The 21,005-nt window shown below is 33.3% G+C and overlaps 1 protein-coding gene across 1 annotated transcript in view; it reads left to right on the top strand.

Moving 5' to 3' along the window:
• The window catches only part of LOC106672538 (leucine-rich repeat-containing protein 4), a 71,228-nt gene extending 51,312 nt beyond the window's left edge, over window positions 1-19,916 (top strand). Inside the window, exon 2 of the mRNA XM_014404061.2 lies at window positions 19,004-19,916. The gene's annotated coding sequence lies outside the window, so the exon portion shown is untranslated. The remainder of the gene's footprint in view (window positions 1-19,003) is intronic.
• Window positions 19,917-21,005: the final 1,089 nt, after the last annotated feature.

Genomic DNA, 21,005 nt, shown 5'->3' with positions numbered 1-21,005 from the left:
AAAGCGGGTGGGATTCGTATAAAAATTTATAGAAAATTTTAGAAATTTAAATTTTCTATAAATTGACTGATATCTAATATGTTTCAATAAATTTGTCTTCAAATACTTCCTCACCCCATTTAATAACGGTCTGTAATTACGTGCCTGGTCACCCATCGTAAAGGAAATTAATAGAAGAAAAAAAACATTTAACTTCGAGTTCATCATTAATAATAACATCACGTATTGTATTGTTTTTGCAAACTTTAACAATGTTTTATTTACTACCCAATATATTAATATATTCCTTATCGGTAAACACAGAAGTATTTTCTAGCGTGACTCATTTGTTAACATCTTTGCATTGCAAAATTAATTGGATCAATGCAAAGTCAAAATGAACCAAAGTCATTTAAGCAAGTGATGCATTTTTGTTCTTATGGTGGGTCGAAAAATGCTCCACTAAAGGACGTTCTGGAATCGACTTACAGACTTAGGTAAAGCTTTGTGTTGCTAGCTGTAAAATGTGAAAGATTTATCCGTTATGAAGGTAAGCCAGAGTTCCCGGAAATCATAGCAATCTTGGACACATCCTCGTATTATTTATACTACTGAACTACCTATACACCGTAATATCATCATCACTACCTACGCAACGATTTGTCCAAAGTTTGTTTTCTGACTCGATTCCTTTTCATGTTCCCTCCGACATCCAAGCAATCTTTATCTTATTGACCAAAAAAGAATGATCTCTTCAGATAATAGAAAGTAATGACTACACTCAAATTGTGGCAAAATACAATATAGAACGTGGGGTCATTTATACGCAAAATATATATGCTATAAAAAAATAAAAGCTTCGCTCACTAAAGGCAGTAGCACCTCACTAACATCTGATTGATATGATGATGGGAAGATTTTAATGTTTAATTGAATGATTAATTCGGTTGTTAAAGATTTATTGATGAGGTTAAATTACCAGGTTAGGTTTTAGAAACAACTGACACATTTAATAATTAATAATAAAAAAATATTGGCTAGTTAATAGCTCGATGGCGAGTGGTAAGAGCATACAATGCGTATTTGCCACGCTAGCAAATCTGGGCTCATAACACGGCATGCCCATGAGTAAATTTGAGAGTAATTTTGAAATAATGCAATATAAAGTGGTTCTGACACTGTCAACCGCGACACCCAACGTTTAGTTGGACGTTCGTTATACCTTTCTATATGATTGGAATTACTTAATGTAAATTTAATGATTAATTAAACAGATAACATAAAACCAAATAGATGTAGAATGGTGGTACAATCTTTCATCCTTTTAATAACATGAATTCTTATAAATTGACATAACTTAGGATAATAGCACTAGTTTAATTGATTTATAAGAGTAATAAACCTATTCAAACTACCAAAACAAACCAAATAGCACTGTAAAAACTTCTTATTTAATGTTTTATTATGTATTTATTTAAGTATATAATATAATTTTTATTTAATATAAAACATATTGAGCAATATAAAATTAGTTTTATATATATATCGATGGGAATTATTTTAATATGTTTAGCTTTTTATATATTCGTGATGGCAGATATGTTGTGTGAATCATTTATACAAGAAAAGCCTAGATGTCTGAATAAATGTCTTTTCCGTTTTCCTTTCCATCAACGGAAAGGTAAGAGCTGAGAGCGATGGGAAGTAACGCCTCGAACAATTGTAGCAGAAGTCAATCCATGTTTTGAAGTTGTTCCAAACAACATTCCAGTGCAAACAAGGGGGGTGCATATACAATTCGGCAGGTACCCCTGTCTCCGGGTCTGCTTGCATATTTTATCCGGATAAAAGGCGTTTGAATATAAAAGGTCGGAAGGGAATTGTAAATTCCATTTTGACACGCTTTTACCCATGCTATCTTAATTACGCCTCACGACTATTTTCCTTTCTATCCGAGGAAGAAAGAAATGAAAGAAACGCGGTTTGTGCAGGGGTAAACGTACGTACACAGTTCACCCCGTTCACAAACACGACCCGACATGCGCACGCGCTCACCTAAATGAATTATGTGTCGGGCATCACAGACAAGCTTGACAGGAATCAATTAACCACAAATAGCATAATAAGTAACTGCAAGTTGATCCATTTTGGGTAGTAACCGACAAGTATAATTTATAATTAATTAATTATCATAATTGTAAAGAATTTAAAATTTACATAAAAATTATATTTTATCTGCAAAATGTGTACCATATATGAATAAAATACATTACTGTTATTTATCAAAATTTGTGAGGTTTGTTACAATTATTCTCTGGCTATTCTATGTTTATTTCTAGAAAATATATAGCAGAAGCTTAATTTAGAGGATACTGCCCTCAAGTAAGCCTAAAAAACCAAATCCCCATTTTAATCAAATAAGGTATATACTGACTAAAAAAGAAATCTGTTAAAATTAAGTGTATTGTGTCAATGTAGAACATTGCACAGGTAAACAGAACGTGGTCTCATGTTGAACAGAGGTGTTGTCACAAGGGCAAACATTACTTTGTATTATGTGTGGTGTTTAGTGACCGTTACTTGACGATTATTTGAAGCTCGTTGGCTTGGCCCAAGGCACTCTCAACACGACTGACAAGATGACACATCTACACGGAAAACAAACACTTTTAGCCCTGTAGATGATCTCAATGAAGATCGAAACGTTGCCACGGTAAACAAAACGTTTTTCTAAAACCTACGTCACACGATCTCCAAATAATCACTTTGTATTATATGAAATCTGTGGAGATATGCTCTGTTCTTCCCATAAGCTGATATGACCTGTGTTGTTTTATAAGTGACATTAATGTGGGACAATGATCCATAATAATTGGCAAGAAGTCTTTTGTGTGAGCTCCATTTTAAGAAGGTCTTTCCATTTTAGAAGTCTCGGTGGCCAATTTTCTGGTGCTGCGAGTAGGATTCTGAAAGGATCGAGATGCTTGCTTAGCTGTCCTGTACCCACTTTTGTTACCCAAAAACTCTACCTTTGCTCTAACTCAAGATATTAAAATTTTGAGTTTGTATAGTTCATGTTAATCAACCAGAATTTTTCTCACCACCAAGAAAAATTGGTGGTGAATAGAAAAAAAAAATCAATGCAAGCAACAGACATATTTTTTATGCAATGTAGTGCAACCTGACTGACCTGTGTGATCTCCGTCCTGATAATGCCTTTTGTCGACAACTTTTTTCATATAGGCTATTTTGACCTTGGTGCACTAGCCATTCGATAACTTTTAATATTGCCAGCTGTTGTGCCTGATTGTTGCTGACTTTCTTTCCCAGTCTGTACAATCCTTCTGCCATGATTATTACTTGAAAATACATAATAAAAGCAAAAGCAAGCATAGCAAGCCTGAAAGCACTAACAAAAGCACAACTCACCTGACTGTTCATACGGCTACCGTCTTTGATGTACAGTACCAATGACTCGGCGAAATCCTAAGGTTGTACAGGAAGGAAAATTCAAAAGGTGCGGTTGAGATCGGAAGTTGGTGTCCGAGTGGATCGAGGTCACGATAGCTTAAGTGGTAGAGCAGCGGCGTATCAAGCCGAAAATCGGGGGTTCGAATTCCGCTTGTGCCATTGACTTTTTTATCTCAACTAAAAAACCTTAATTAATTGTGTTGTACAGGATTGTTCTTCAAGTCCATAATTCCACCGGGATGCGTCCATCTTGAAAGAATCTAGTGATATTTTATTGTAGTGATTGTATGTATAGAAAGGTGAGACATCAGATCAAAATCACTGAAATCTCCCTACTTTTTAGGTTTGGATTTCTCTATCTATAAAAATGTATTTAATTGCATGAGTATTGATGGATGGATAGACCTGTGGTGGAATATAGAGTACTCCGCAGACCTGTGAATCTAGTTACGTTTATTTGGAACAGGTTTTTTATTAATTTCTTATGCATGGGTGCGCGCGGGCACGTTTAGATATAATATTTATTGAATTAAGCCCCCCCCCCCTAGGTGTGGTTTATTGAGGAAGACGCTGCATGTCTGATGTAAAATGTCTATAAATATGTATGACGAGGCGCAACAAAAGGGAAAATGTATATACTCATTAAAATAAAAAAACAGAGGTGATATACTTACTTTTGTACCACATTAATATACAAATAAAGAGAAAATCCAAACTTATGGTGTTTTACGACTAAAGCGCGTAGCGGGCAAAAAATTAAAAACTTATTATTTTATTATTCTTTCAGCGATTAAGATACTAAACTTACTGCCCAACCTTCGAAAAGTTTAATAAAATTGAAAACTGTCATGAAATTTGTTTTCAAAGTTGCGAATCATTACACCACCCTTCAAGAAATTACGAAATAAGTTTAATTAACTTGTTATAAGTTTATATCAAGAACTTAACTTACTTATTGAATTATGGCTTAAAAGGACGCGTTTTTACTTAATTTTTCTAAATTTTTAATTAACGTTATTATAAAGTTTACTGCATTTTGTGACGCACGGAAGGAATTCAGAGACTTGCCGGAGTGATTTTCCGCGTCAGATTGGCAGACTGAGAATGGACAGGATCGAATACCAAGTGAGAATTCCATCACCCACAGTCCTCAAAAATAAATTTCACAGTTCGAAGATGTTAAAAAAAACTACAATTATATTCCTCGATCAAAATGAATCTTCATTAAAGGTTTATATATTCCTGATATTCATTGAATTTTACCGTGTTTCATTTTTATCTTGACTATGGTGTTGGTGATGCATGCATATTCATCGCGCTCCGTTTTTTTGTTTCTATTCATTTTACTTCGCTTATCTTGTTTTTATATTCATTTATGCAAATACCGTCTTGGACTTTCAACCTGGCTGAAATTGCCTAAGATTTTGCAATAGTGAATCCGATGAACTGACATTTCGATTATCTTATACAAACCAGGAATTTCATAAAACGACTGCCTCTAGGAAACTAATAACTGTTAATATCATTTATAGAAAAAAACATTTAAAAATTAATACCTTAATTTGACACATAATAAATTAATAATCTAAAGCGTATTTTATATGGTGCTAAAAACAAAATTATCAAAAATAACTTAGCGTTCATCTTCCGTCGATGAACAAACTTTTACCTGAGATTTAACTTGTCCAATTGAAATGATGCATTTGAAATTGGAATTATTCCTCTCACGGTAAACCGTGACAAACGTATTTATGGGTTTTCCGGTCTTGTTCGTCCTGCGGAACCAAGCTAGGTTCCATTGATAACGACAACTATTTCAGCCCTCATCACATGCAGTTGTTTAACCAAATAACAGTCACCCTTACATATCTTTCTTATTTACATAACTTTCACTCAATTAGAGTGATGGTTACTAGATATTCCTTCGTCACCATTTACTCATAATATACGCCTAATCTATTGAAGGGTCGATGGGTACTCGAAAATCCACTAACCGCCCTCTAGCACTACTCATCAATATCATTCTTGCGAAACGATTTAATTGTATTTAAATGTATTTTTTACAAAAAAAAACAACAACTACATATAGACTGGCTGCTATACTCAAGCACAATTCTTTTAGTTTTCATCCGGTGGCATATTTCGTGCCTTTTACATTGAGCAAACTTGCTTAGTGCTTAGCCAAGTGGGACATATCACCCAGTTTTTTTCTACATACCACCCACCTACGGAAGTTAAACCAAAAAATGACTGTCAGTTTGACATCCATGTAAGGCATATATTTTATTGTCTGAGTATTATCCTCCTTCTACTATTCAGATTCACTGAGACCTTCGATCGTACTTTGGTAATTTAGCGCTTTTTGGCTGATTAGGGCCGGGGACGATGTAATTTCCTGGCAATTGTGTTTTTATTGTATTTTTAGCGTCATAGGACCGGAATAGGATGGGTAGGTTTGGAGGATGAGTCGGTCCGGTATTTCCACCTCCTCCACTTATGCATTACCCTCCAGACCTGTGTCATGTACCTGATGCTGGACAATCGACCAGGGGATTTGCGCAGGGAAAGGATATCTGCCTGAAGCTCGTGGGCAGGTTTGGATACCAAGGAACAACAATGGCCTAACATGAAAAATCTAGATAACTGCTTTATATCAACTATTGTTGAAAAAATTCAAGTCGCAACAGTACGTCCTGCATAATGTATTTTTTTAAATAACAATGAACCCATTGAATTTTTCCAATCGTCAACCCAATGGACTTGAATCGTACCTCATGGTCTATTCTGTGACGATTTTCTATGTAAGAAAATTGCCGCGAAACTAGAAAAAGCTGCAAAAAGTCACCTCCCCACCACCAGTCACGTTCCCGCACCTCGAACTCAATATTGGCAACAACGGAGGTATAGTTCGGTAAGAGCCCAGATCCTCGCAGGCTTCCCCGAGTAGATTCCTGCCACATACTTGCTTCGAGAAGCTTGAACTGGAGAATGCCAACCAGATATAGGGAAAGTAGTTCGGGCAAACTTCATCTCTGTTTTTTATGCCGAAACAAAATAGTAAAAAATGCCGACAATACTGTCGTTTTACGAATAATGGCTGCATTTATATAAATAATTGAACATTTTATAAATAATAAGAATATAGCTAATAAATGTTTTCACGTTAATTTGTAAACATATCTGCAAGAGATGTCTAAAGGAATCATGTTTTATTGAATATCAGTCAGAACTAGTTGAATAATAGACTTACTGTATAGATATTGAGAAATTATCATGAACAATTCCTGTATTCAATAGATGTTAACTAAAAAACTATCAAACGCATTGACGGTTTCAATGGATACCTAAGAAATTTCCTGGAAAATTTACAGACTTATAATGGATATTGCCATAGGTTGATTATTAATTGCAAATTTTCATAAATAGCACTACAAAAGTTGTTCGAATGTTGAACGATATATTTAAAGGATATTCCAAAAAATAAATAAATAAAAACCTTTTTTCGATATCTGTACATCAACCCCTTCTGCGAATGTCAACAGTCATAACGTCCACAGCGACTGCAGAGTACGAGCATCCCCGCAGGTGTCCAGATTCGTCTTTCCCTGTTCTCACTTCGTTTCCATACTGTCTTTGTTAATATAGTTGTTTACACAACAATTTCGTTTGCAGTTTTTACGTTCGTTATTAACACGTTGTCAGGGCTGCAACCTATTTATGCAGACGGTCGCGAAGCCAGTGACCCTTCAAACACCAAGGGGGTTTAGGAAGGGTTAGAGTGGAATGGTCATCAGTTTACAGATTTGACTAGGTAAATAACACAGAATTTGGAAGTCTGAGTTAAAGAGTATCATTGTTAAAAAAATAAAAGTAATCACCACCGTAAGGTTAAGATTACCCAACATACATAGGAATGTTTTTTTTTTCTCGAAAAAACCATCCCGGGATCATATAACTTTATAGTTGAAAATACCCCATTAAAAAGAAGACAAAACGTGTCTTGCAGTAGAAGAGGTTACCTGATATTGGATGTTCTTACGTGTGCAGTTGGTCACCTAGGCCAGTGACCCTCACAAACACCAAGAGGGAAGGAATAGTGTGTAAATTGTCGTGACATTAAAGATATCGGGATTTGACTTGGTTAATAACGAAGAATTTGGAGGTCTGAGTGGAGAGTACGATTGTTAAAAAATAATAATAAAAATCTTCGGCGATCGTGTGTAAGATTTTAGAGAAATCGAATCTATGCTCCCAACTTTGTTGCTATGCTCCCACATAGATCATTGTCGATAATTTTGAATTTATGCAGGAATTCCTTATTTTTACTATGTCCTGACAAAACTAGCCGCGTTTAGCAGGCGGTAGGAACTCTACATTACTTTACGACTTTACAGCTGGAGAGACTTTTTTTGTAAGAGATGCACTTGTATTATTTATCCACTCCGCTTCCCATTTCATGAATAATTATTGTTGAAAAATGTCTTTCTGTACGAAATGGGCACCGTGTCGAACTAAACCTTTTAGTAAGGATCCCTCTTTTCCAGGCTGGTATGCGCTCTATTTCCCTATAGATATATGCTATAGGTATATGCGCTTTTGTTCATCCGATTCCGAAACACAATTCAAGTTTTCTTAATAGTTTCAGTTAATTCTGTCACTTCATAATCATCGATAAATAATGTGCTCGTCCATGAACTTTTTTTATTATGACGTACCTATAGGTGTAAATACATATTTATGTGTGTGTGGTTTGTTGCGTTATAATGTGTAGAACAAATCTATTGATTATTATTAATTAGTAAAGAATAATAAAGAATAATTCACAATTTGATCAGGTTTTGTTGAACATAATGGTTTTAACTGATTCAATTCGAGTTGTGACTGCTTCATTAAAAAAGATTTTTATTTTGAATAATGAGATTGTCCCTTATATGGTTTATATTATGTTGCGGTTCAAATTTTTTTGTTATTTATCTTCTTTGATTGTTACTGTTCATGATTTGTCATAAAAAAATCTTAATTCTAAGATTAAATTTAAATGTAAATTTATTTAATTTAGTTGGCATAAACTTCACACTTGTGTAATGCGCTATTTTCTTTTAAAAAAATTTCTATTGCATTTTGATACTTTATTATTACTTGAAGTGCTATTTCAAGTTTCCCCTTTCTTTTACTAACATGGGCAGACATCTCTTTTATTACTTTCGCTTGTCAATCGAATAGACAAAGGGAAGAAGGTTTGTCTTTGAGCTTTGGGTCCTGTGCAAAAGAAGAAAAAAACCGGCGTGGATATTTCACCCTACCTCCGCTCGCTATCTAAAAGGTAGTAAAAGTTTCTTTGGAAAGAAAACGTTTCTCCCCGTATCATGCATGTTCTCTTGTCTTAAAATGACAAAAAAAGACGGTCACGACCTCAGTCCTTCACAGGAGGCTAACGACTCACGCGAGATGAGCAAAGTTGGAAAACTGATACGAGTCATTTTAACATTATAAATTTATTCTTAAAAATTATAGTATTTTTATTTTTTCTAAAATTAAAATGTAATGAAATTATTTGAATTTAATCTCGAAAATTCGTAATAGACATGTTGAACTTATGTTCAACAGTGTTTTTTAATTAGTAATTAATTTAATTTTGTAGACTTAATGTTGGTGAGCCAGTCAGAAGCTTAAAAGGATTACTTCGTTGTACTATTTGCAGTTCTCAATCATAGTCATACATACTCGTTTTTATTTTAGAAGAATATTTATTTTTTGGGAACAAATGCATTAACTACTAAATTAATCACTTTTTGTACGGTGGTTTGCCGTGAGTTGCAAACAACGGGCAGTAGTAGGTTCTAAATGAAGTAGAATCTCCAATTAATGGGTTTCGCTGGCACAAAGTTATAAAATTTAATGATTAGTGATTAGATTTTTGAAGGATTTCAAAAATCTAATGCCCTGTGACAAAACCGCCTTGCGATTGGAGGATTTCACAAAAACTGCTGTATCTATTTACTTTAAATGACATGCTTGTTGATCAAACCACAAAAAATCGTCTATCATGGAAATATCATTGTTTTGAGCAAAAGGGAAAATTCAATTTAAATTGATAACGTTAAGATTGCCCTGATGATAACAAAATAGTACATCAACGCAAGTAAATAATGTAAAGCAAACAAAATCGGCAGTTGACATAATTACGCAGAAAACAAACACTTTGCCCTGAAGATGATCTCAATAAAGATCGAAACGTTGGCACGATAAAGAAAATGTTTTTCTAAAACGTCACACCAAACCACATCTCACGATCTTCAAATAATCGCTAATAGGTATGATGAAGGTGGGGTGAGTATGCGTATAAATCTTTCCAAAAAATAGTTTTTCTTCACGATTTGTTTACAACGATAAGAATTTTGAGCATTAGACGCTCATCATCAGGTTGAAGGTGATACAAACGCAAGACGCAAGGTGATACAAATGACAAACTGGTTTTAATGCCACTCAATTTTGAACGGATGAAAACGTGAAATTACAACAATTACAACTAAATATTACTAAATACAACTAAATATTATCCTAATTTAATTTTTTAATTTTCTAATAAATGCTGTAATAAAATAATTTTAAATTAGTGATAAATTTGTATGTCTAATATTATTTAAGTTCACGTTTAAAATAGGATCTAAATCAAAATTTATTATATTATTTATGCATTTATCTCATGTTGGAATTTAAATTTTTTATTTCATATTTCTTCATTCAAACCCATCAAGTTCCCTCCCTTTATTGTAACTATGTAACGATGATGTATTTAAATTTAAATTGAATCTGTTTTGATTCATTTAGTTGGTCCTTAAATTCAGACAAATTGTTCGATTTATGCAAGTGTTTTTTTATTCACGTTTAATTTTCTCTGCCTCTTTAGCATATATATTTAATATCGCAATCATTACAATTAAATTTGTAAACGCCACTTTTTGACGAGTTTTCAACCGTGGTTTTAGGGTGTGAGAAGTTGTTTGTACACCTGAAAGCTTTTCTAAAACCTTCTCCTTTAAGAATTTTACCAGCTTTTTCTGATAGCAACGAAAATCTAATAAATCATTTTTGGTGTTGTGGCTGAGTACGATTTTTGCTCTTTTAAACTTAAATTATACTTTTTAGTAGCAACCTATCGATAAATATATCTTGTTATCCATTGTTTGTAGCCAAGGTTTTAATTGTTTGTAATTCTTTTTATAATTAGTAGGTGTTAATGGGTCAATATACGTCCTATGGGCCAAGTAAATCCAGGAGCATTTTCGGATCTGAACTGAAATATACAAAACTAGTTGCTTTTGATCGCTTGTCGTATTTCTCGCATAATACCTGACGCTAGTCAATGACAATTCAATATTGAATGAATATGTTTGCTGTGCCATAAACGTAAGAAATGAGACGAGCCACCGTCACGGAGACAACCAGGCGCATCAGTTATATGTATATCTGGATAGGTGGGTGAGATGAAGAAGATTAATGAGAAAACACGTCACGGAATAAAACCTGGTGAGATCAGGGTTAATCCGTAGAATTATTTTTTATGTAATAAAAAGTTTGAACATCAATATGTACAAGAATTTTCCCGTCACTTAAAACATTACTTTTCCCCTACACATCTTTTTTCCTTTTTGCGGGGACATACCATCCTATTGAAAAAGAATGCATCCATCCTACCAAGCATTGCACTGAAAAGCTTATTAAATGAAGCAATTTTGTGAAATTAGGTAGACTTGTTTTGAGTGATTTATTGAAGTTATTCAAAGCATTGTTTTTAAATGTTATGGGTTTGCCCCGCGATACGGCTATCAGTTGAACTGAGAGGTTTCAGTAGATGGCGCATCTGGTTGATAATTTAACCTACATTTTAAAACCAACAGAGAAAATAAGTTTTCCCGAATTTTTAAATTGTATCTTCTTGTAAAAAAAACAACGGTTTTTACAAAACTCTACTCCATTTGCAGACTCCTATCACCCAATGATTTTTTGATATCATAGCAAAACTACCCCCTGTATTAAAACTGGTATTTACACCAAAACAAATACAATTTTAATTGTGCATTATCTAAATATGTATTTTTTTCACCAACGTTTTAAAGCATAATTTTAATAAAATACATAAAAATATATAACGCAAAGTTGGAGTATAGATAAACTTGAGAATATAATATGTAGAAGGGCTAGCATCACTACATGAAACATTTTCTACATGGAGTTGACGGTGAAGAGGAGCTACTTTACATATTTATATACGCGTACATAGTGGAGTTAAAATATAATGGAAAAAGACAAAATACATTATTACAAAAATGAAAAGTATAAATACAATTTGAGATTGTGTTATGGTTATAAATTCATTACCACTCGAAATCTCCTTAAAACCCAAGGCTTTATAATTTTCTTAAAGATGCTTTTGGTGTACGACAGCTTTGGTGGCAGTGGGTGTTTTGGTAAATCATTTCGGACAGGTATATAAAAACCAGTTTTTCATTATGGTGGAATTAGAGAGAGAGAGAGTTTAGCATTAACAGGATTTCAAAAATTGAAACATTTTTTTATGTATATATATATAATTTCCTTTTTATGTATATATATATAAGTTTTATTTGGCGTGATGTTCCTAATAATTTTGTCTTTTATTAAAATACTGTTTTTGCATAATACAAATAATTATCAAAATAATCTACTTTCTTACTTTTGGACTAATATATTTGTATAACATAATTCATTACAAACAAATCGGATTTTTCCCTATAGACGGTAAATTTGATTAATTATATGGAACGTGCAAGAAATTATGAAGGAATATCGAGTGGTTCTTCATTTAAGAATGAATGAGAAAATTAGAATGCGAATTAGGTTAATAACAATTGTACGCGTGCAGCTGGAATGACCTAGTTGTTGAATGCCCTGGAGCCTACGGACGGATAAGATTGAGGTCGAACCCTGGACAGCCCAAACACCGGAATGGCAATATGTAAGAAGTCATATTTCCTATACCTGTGTACGTATGCACATATCTCTGCAGGGTCCAGGTTAGAAAATCTATCATTGCAACCAGATTATATTTCTGTTTTTGAAAATCATTGAACCTTTATTAAAAATAAATGTAATTTAAATGCAGAGGAAATATACATGTCTATGTCCTAATCGGCAGTTTAATATTTTAAAATAAAAATAATTTAAATTGTTTCACATCTATTATAAAAGATTAATTTAAAATAATCATTAAATTTAATCATAACGAATAATGATTAATTGAATTTTTATAGTGTTCATATTCACTTCAGATATTTCGAATTACAAATTATTTCTTATTCCAATTCTTTCAATAAACTCAATCTTTATTTATAAATATTTTAAACATATTTCAACTAAACTAATTATCAGACCAACCATTATATAATATGTTGGTTAAAAGGTTTTATTTTATTTAATTGAGGTGTTACATATCTCATAACCGGATTTTTATACAGTAAAAATTGAAATATTAATACGTTAAAATATGCAATGGTATGCAGTAAACCAGTTTTTTTGCTATCATAGTAACATTAAACAGAAATGTAGATAATTAAACGAAATTGACATTAAAACTCTTTAAAACTAAAAATAATCAAAATTGACAAGTATTTATTTATTTAGTTTATTTTTTTTTTAATGAGGGTATTTCAACGACGAAGTTATTTGAACCCTCCGGGTGTGTCGGTGTTTTCAAAAGAAGCCCATTTGTAAATATGTCGGGTTCGAATGCAGGGCAGCTGGATTCGAACCCGGGATTTTTACGTTACAGTGATAAGCGCCGTGTCAACACCTAAACCTTTCCGGTCACTGACGCCCCCTAGAGTTTATTTACATTTAACAAAAATATTTTTTCACTTACATAATTAAATTATATATTTTATACTAATACTATAATTAATGTTAATAAACAAATACTTATCTAAATTGTCTTCCGTGAAATAGTGCCTACGATAACTTGAAATTTGGGAGAATACTGAATATTGAAAAAAGACCTAAGAAGGGGTTTTATATTCTTTTGTCGGTGTTTATTGTATCTTCTCTTCCTGTCGTTGCGGCCAGTTTCAGTTTTCTTCGAATTACACCAACTTTTGGTCAACTTGTTATTTTTTTACAGTTGTTATTTATGCTTTTCCCAAAGATCAATATAATATTTGAAATATTTTTGGGCGATACTTGCCATTTTACGTAAAAATCCTTCAAATATACGATTTTGTTCGAATATGCAATTTTATGCTCTATGAAATTTAACCTACAGCTTCTTAAATAGATGATTCGGATAGATGATTGATTTCCTCGGTCGTATGTGGTGGCAAACAACATATGCAAGCATAGAAATCTGATCTTTATTCATAACGTTTTAATTTACTTTTGAACAGAATATACAAATTATTCAATTTAGAAAAAAGTAAAGTAAATGAATTCCTAGCTTACAGGAGTGCAAAATGGCCACTACCCATTGGGTCAAACACCACATACCAATAGACTTTTCATGCTATTTTCAAATTTAAAAAAATTCCATGAACTATGCTGTGATTGGAACTCAGGCCAGCTAGCGTGTCAAATACCAGTCGGACACTATACTACTCGGCCACCGGTGCCCTCCAATTATTTTTACCATCTTCTGAAATTCTCCACACGAAAAATGGTAATATTAAAATAATATTCAGGTAATTTCTCTCTCATTATATATCGTATTGTATTCATTCTTTAAGTGATTAGATCCTTTACAAACTTAAAAACTAGATATTAAATGAATTTGCCTTTTCAGACTGTAACACACAGTTAGTTAATTGGGAGTCCCATTTATGAACAATTGTTGAGAAAGAAAAAAAAACAACTACGATTAATAAAGTGAGAGGAAGTTTTTCAAGTTGTATTTAATAACTCTTCGTCTTTTTTCTTACAATCTTCCGTCGGCTAACGACTGTCTTCCGGGTTGCGTGTTAGGCAATAACGAGTATCACTGTAAATTGCCTTAAGTAATTCAGGAACTGGGCTCGACAGGGGATGTGGTAATAGAAAATTGTTCCACTTCGTAACAATTCACGTTTTCCAGGACCGGGGCGATCTTGATTAAGGAGTGTTTTCATCCTTTATTTTGCGTCAAGGACGCGCCTTTTATAATTTCCGGCCTGGAAAGGTATTGTGTCGCATCGGAACCAATGGGCAAAAGATGTCAAATGCTAAAGATAACAATTGAAAATAGCCCTGTAAGGAAATGTCCCAGTTAGACTTCCGGTCAGATTGAACGCAGTACGATTAAATAAATATTTTACAAACATCAATTCAGTCAGAGATTTATTTTTAATTTCTTTGATATTAACTTTAAAAAACTATTGTGCTAAAATCTGAACTTTTTTCACTCTTTCATTTCACGATGAGCAAAATCAACATTCTGCCCGCGGAGGGTGACGCTCAGCATTTATAGTTCCCGAGTTTGATCCGCAGCGGCCGTGAACTCGTATCAAAAACTTACTACCACTTTAGCGAAAAGCCCCGGGTGTTTATACATCTTCTGTTGGAAACCGTACAAAGGATTAGGCAGTAAAGCCTGGATAGGATACTCTTTAACAGGAGGCTGGGATATCAAACCCTGTTAAATGTTTGAGCGATACAACTCTGTTTCTTCATAAAAGAAGATAACTTTTTTATTCTTGGGATTCGATGATGGGGTCACGGCGTTTTTATCGTCAATCCTATGGGGTTTTAATCATTTTAAGAAAGAGACTGATAATGTTGTAGCGCGAAGTTAAGAAGACAGATTTTTAAGGGTTGTTTGGTTTATGTAGAACAATTAAAATGAAAAATTGCTAAAGGGAATACCCCTCCCAGGACACGACGGCATTTAACACTAAATATAAGAAAAACTAGGGCATTTGATAGATGGAGAGCGATAAATTTAATACGTAATTAATTAAATCCGGGATTTCATTGGGTTGAAAAGGCTGGAGAAAAAGGCAAAGGAATATTCATGTTCTGTCTACCTTCAGCCATGTATTGAGTTTTGTGCATCACTCTGTTGTTATGCAATGTGAATATGATAGTATGAGTTATGCCAAGAGACAGAATTTTTCATCGTCGGACATGGCCCAAGAACCATCATCACGAAGAAGATGGGATAATATGAGTAGTGGTCGCTCATACAATGGGTCATCGAATGGTCATGATCTGAGTCGATTGTGGGTTTGACTGATGTGTTACCTTGATCCAACTGTACACTTTTTCTCTGCAATTAATTTAGTACTTGTATAAGAAAATTGTAGATACTGATGGGAATTTTTGTCGGATGGGTCATGAAATCGTCGTGATCTGAGTTGGCTGATTTGGTACTTTCATCCAACTGTACCTGTTTCTCTGCAATTAATGCCAGTATTTGTATTAGAAAATTGTGCTGGTGTATTTGTGTCGAGTTTGTTTCTTTGCGTTCCCGATAGTATTTTTACAAAGGCATTCAATATTTTTACTGTTCTACATGTTCAGGTTTCTTCTGCGGTGCATTTGAACTGAAATGACTCAAGTCATGTCTGAAACGATTATCAGTTGATGGAGGGCCGAGTGATTAGAGTGTCCGACTCGTATTCCTAGTGGTCCTGGTTTGAATCCCTGCTGAGCCGATGGCTTTTTATTTGATGATATTGTATAAAATGTGTTGTAAATTGGTATCACCCCATCGTTTGCGAACCCAACGTGTTGTTGGACATAAAGTGAACTAGTTTGTTGCTGCTCTACTAACAGTCCTACATTGCTTTACCATACGCAATAAATTGACGTAATTATTAGAAAAGAATAGAAAATCATGAAGGAATGGAAATATAAACTGTGGTAATTTGTCAGCGGAAGGATCAATATTTAAGGAAAATGAATGTTGCATCAAGGATAACGATGAGTTCAGAAGTAATAAGATGATGGTTTACAGAATGAATTGCTGATATTTTGCATGTGCCTCCAGAGTCTGCATCGTTTAGTTGTTTTGTCCTATATGGTCAGTGATATAATCTAATGGTCTACTAGTGCATGTTAATCATTAAAATCCTAATTTCATAGTTAATGATAAAATATGAAAAGTGTGAAATTAGACATACCTTGGATGGAGCAGTTTTCTGATAAAAAATAATTTTAACTAAACCGTTTGATACCCAAAGGACATATTTTCCAAAAGTACCGCACTATCCGAGGTTATAAAATTAATAGCACCGTTACCCAGTTAATGTACGCTCATCGAGAAGAACAGCCAGATTAAGCAACTGGCTATAATTTATTGTGGAATAAAACAGAACAAAAGCATAACCTGTCTTAAAGAGAATAATCTAGTTCGTCGTTATTTTTTACAGATTCTGTTGTCATTTTAAACGTTTTATTTCCACAATTGTTTATTTCACTTTTCTGGCTTTTCACAGCCTAAGATGTTTCCGTACACACTTTTTGTAATCCTTTATAAATGTTTCTTCAAAGCTAATAATTAATAATTAACAAGAAATGCTATCATAAAACTATCTTCTGACATAATTTTATTTTGTACTACCTGTAGTGCATTATGAATCAGAAAACCAAATATTTCTCCTTCAATACTTTTTCACTACATTTGGAAAATCCGGTAAATAATAAATAGATTTGTTGATATTCTTGATCAATACATTCTTCTTCAATTTTATGGTTAAAAAGAACATATTTTCTATGTGTTAATACTTGATGTTTATTCATTTTGGTTTTATTATTTAGCAATTCATTAAAATTATTATATAATAAATTTTGAATATTACGTAGAGGGATGCGACGATTTCGCCAAATTTTGAAATTGGATTTTCCCTATGGCGGTGTTATTATCCATTTTTTGGGAATCGTCTTGCCCTGAGAATGAGTTTGAGGCGTGATAATGGCCGGAGGGGGTGTGGAAGAAAGAGGGCATGTATAGGGCCAACAAACTCCTCAGCCGATGTAGTGAGGCGTTTTCGATATATATTCCAATCAGAGGTCCAGCTAATAAGTGGTAACAACTGTCCATCAAGAAGACACTTTGCGGCCATCTTGCAATGGCAAACCTGGGATGCCGGAAATTCAAGTCTACACGAGGTGCCTTTTGAGCGATGCATTTGCAACCTTGATTTTTGTCAAAGACAGTAATTTCAAAATTATAATTTTTCGCCGAAGTTAAAAACTTTTGTTTTAAATAATAAATACATTTTTTGCTTTTACTTAAAGGAGTACATTTTTAATTTTTAATTTTGTTTTCTAATTTCGTTATTACGTTTTATTTTATGATACATTCCATTTTCTTTTAGTTTGATTTCATAAACCATTGTTTTAACAAGCCTAGATAGTTGGGCGCATATGTGAAGGCAGTTTTTAGTGGATAGTTTTCTCTATATATTTCAAAAAGAAAAATCAATGTATAATGGAAACTGACCATCACAGGGAGTAATGTAGCTTTATACATAATCATTTACAGAATTTTTTACTCAAATTCCAAAGATAATTGTAATACTACAATCAGTAATCTTACAAAACAGATAACGCTTTTTAACATATACACTTCAACATTTTTTTCATAATTTATATTTCTATTTGCTTTACATTCAATTTATTATACACGATTTTTGAAATTTAGCATTTGGTAGATCATCGGAGTTATTAGGGAAAATTATGTTAGAATTGAAATGGAAAGTTTCTGTTATTGTAAGGTATTTATTGATATAAGTAAAGTACATATAATGTATCGATACCAGGTATTTTTGTTATCGACATTTTAATAGCGATCGAGTAGATATTACAAGTATCGTTTCAAATTTCAACAATGTTTTTAGCTGCAGTAATCGATCGATAAGTACACGTACATAATTAACTAGTAGGCAGTAGGTATGGGTAATCAATGTCAGCCACTGGATCATTTTTGGCATTGAAAAATTGGACTAGTTTTTTCAAAAATTTAAGTTGGTAGAAACGGTGAAAACTGGTTGATTTTATTCAGAAGAGTTGATGATGGGTGTTGTTCTGCGAGTCGTTGAATTCATACTGAACCGGCATACGGGTCACTTTTTGGGTCCGTCTTGACTCACTGCTTTGTCGGATTACTGAAACGCGTTTCGGCATTGCGCCATCTTCAGTGACGAGTAAATCACTTGAAAGACATTTCCTACACGAAGTAAAGTCAGTTTAAGTTTCACCATATTTTTATTATTGTTAGTTTATTTTTAAATTTGAGCATTTTTACAATGCTTCGCCCTATCACGAAAGTTTAAAAAAAGATTTAAAGATAGCTTAGCTACTGTGAAATGCATTTTAAAGAAGTGAATTGTTGTTTTAACAAATGATGAATCAACTTATACGATCCAGCTATGGTATACATACTCTATTTTTCACTTTCAAACATGTATCACCATCAAAATATGAATATGTTATAATACCTTATTGTCTTTTCAATTTTAAAAATATTTGTCGTACAATAACTAGTTCATTCATTGTAATTTTTTAAATTATTAAAAATTATTAATTTGATTTTTTTCGTGTGTTTCAGGTCAAGGACGTGAATCGATAAAGCTGTACTGCTTTCATTCAAGCTCCAAGAACTGTTTGTTGTAAATATAACGCCAGAAGTATAACAAAATATTTCGAACTGTACATAAATAATTAGCAACAATTATTTTTATGCATTATTTCATATAAATAATAGAAAGTTGGAATGAAATTATAGTAAGATTTTATAATGCTCTGAAGACTGATTTGAAAATTTTTCTCTTAGGAAATGTAATTTATTGTGAAATTCGAAGGAGGAGATAAAGTAGTTTCTAATTGTTGACATATAATAAAATGAAGAGATTGTGAAACCCGATGGTTATACATTGTTACGAAATACCATAATTATGCTATTCCATAGGGGCAAGGCAACTCTATCCGACAATTGATATCATTAATGACGAACAGGTATAACCAATTTATATGTCGTCAGATCGGAAAATCTATGTGTAATGTCCATCTTTCGAGATTCGTATTTCCTATTTATGTAAACGATTCTCGATTGTATTAGCGTTATATGCGAAATTTTGATGTCCTGTCATGGTTCGTCAGTACGATCGACCAGCAATCTGGCAGAGTTCGACGGCAAACGAAGTTCAGTTTTGCAGAGCAAGTGTTTTTTTTCAGATCATCACTGTGACGTGCTCTCTCTCGCGATTTCTATTTCCGCCTACAGGATTTCATTCCGATCAATGGATAATGGCCGGATCAAGATGAGTTTTCGATTTTGGCCCTGCCGTAATCGAACATATGCTAATATTGATAAATCTATTTAGGATTACCTGACCCTACGATCCTTTAGTAATAAGGAAATTTATAAAAGAAAAGACCAATTATGGAATTTATAAATTCATATTTTACTAGCATAAAAGCCAACGGGGGAAATATATAAAAAAAGTTGTTGTTCTTATTTAAAAATTGACTATGTTACATGTGATTTGAGTTTTAATATAATAAATAAATATGCATGTAATAATTGTTAATAATAATAATAATATGTGTATATTATAATATATTTACTTATGCATATTCCTGTATAAAATTGAAAGAAAACTAAATAAAAGGGTTGGTTTAATAAAATTGTTTTTGTTTTATTTACATTCTTCCTACTTCAGGTGCGTCGATGTAGGTTTGTCGGAAAAAGGTAAAAAAACCTCTTTAGCCGAACAAACGTGGGTTGTTTGAACGTTCCGAAGAAGAAAAGTAAATAATCCTTAACCGTCGGCATTACGCTTCCCGAGTCACGGTTTTATGCGCCAATCCCTACGCTGTCACATAAGATTTATGCATTTTTACCCCCTTCATAAAATCCAAGGGGGCGTCTTCGGTTTTATTACATTTTGAAAATGGCCTGGAATCGCGCCAACGATCTGTTAGTTTTGATTTCATAGAAATAAAATTTTTCCTAGTAATTCCGTTTTATTGCTACATTCTTGACACTCGTAAACCTTGTTCCTATTTCTTAATATACCTTAAGTTTTTCTATGCACTCATAAAACGTTTAATACAAGGCCTGCGACACACAGACCATAAACAAAGATTGCTTCGGTGCCTAGGATAGGATTGGGTTGTGAAAAGAGGATTGCGGTGAGGTCCGTTGTGTGTTGGATTGGGTTGTGTTTGGATGTGTAGGTAATCAGCAGTGTAGATGATACAGAGGATTGGACTAAGGAAACTTCCTTGTGGAACGCAAGCTTTAATTTGCATGATGGGTGAGAAATCGGCTACGACCATTCATTCGAGAGGAAGGACTTCAAGAAGAGATAGTAAATGTGAGGGACTGCACATTGCAATTTTTAAACGAAGCTGGATTGCCACATCGAATGCTTCAGTATAGATAAATTAACTTACAAAAATGACTTATACATATAAATAAATAAACATATATATATATATATATATATATATATATATATATATGGATATAAAGGATCTAAAGGGCTAAAATATCGACAGTGCATTCCTATAATCACATGGATTATTTACACGCTAAAAAAGGATTT

Source organism: Cimex lectularius, unplaced genomic scaffold, assembly GCF_000648675.2.
Source record: "Cimex lectularius strain Harlan isolate CLEC.00 unplaced genomic scaffold, Clec_2.1 scaffold130, whole genome shotgun sequence".
NCBI lineage: Eukaryota > Metazoa > Arthropoda > Insecta > Hemiptera > Cimicidae > Cimex > Cimex lectularius.
The sequence above is the reverse complement of the archived record's forward strand: the minus strand, read 5'-3'. Positions and strand labels throughout refer to the sequence as shown.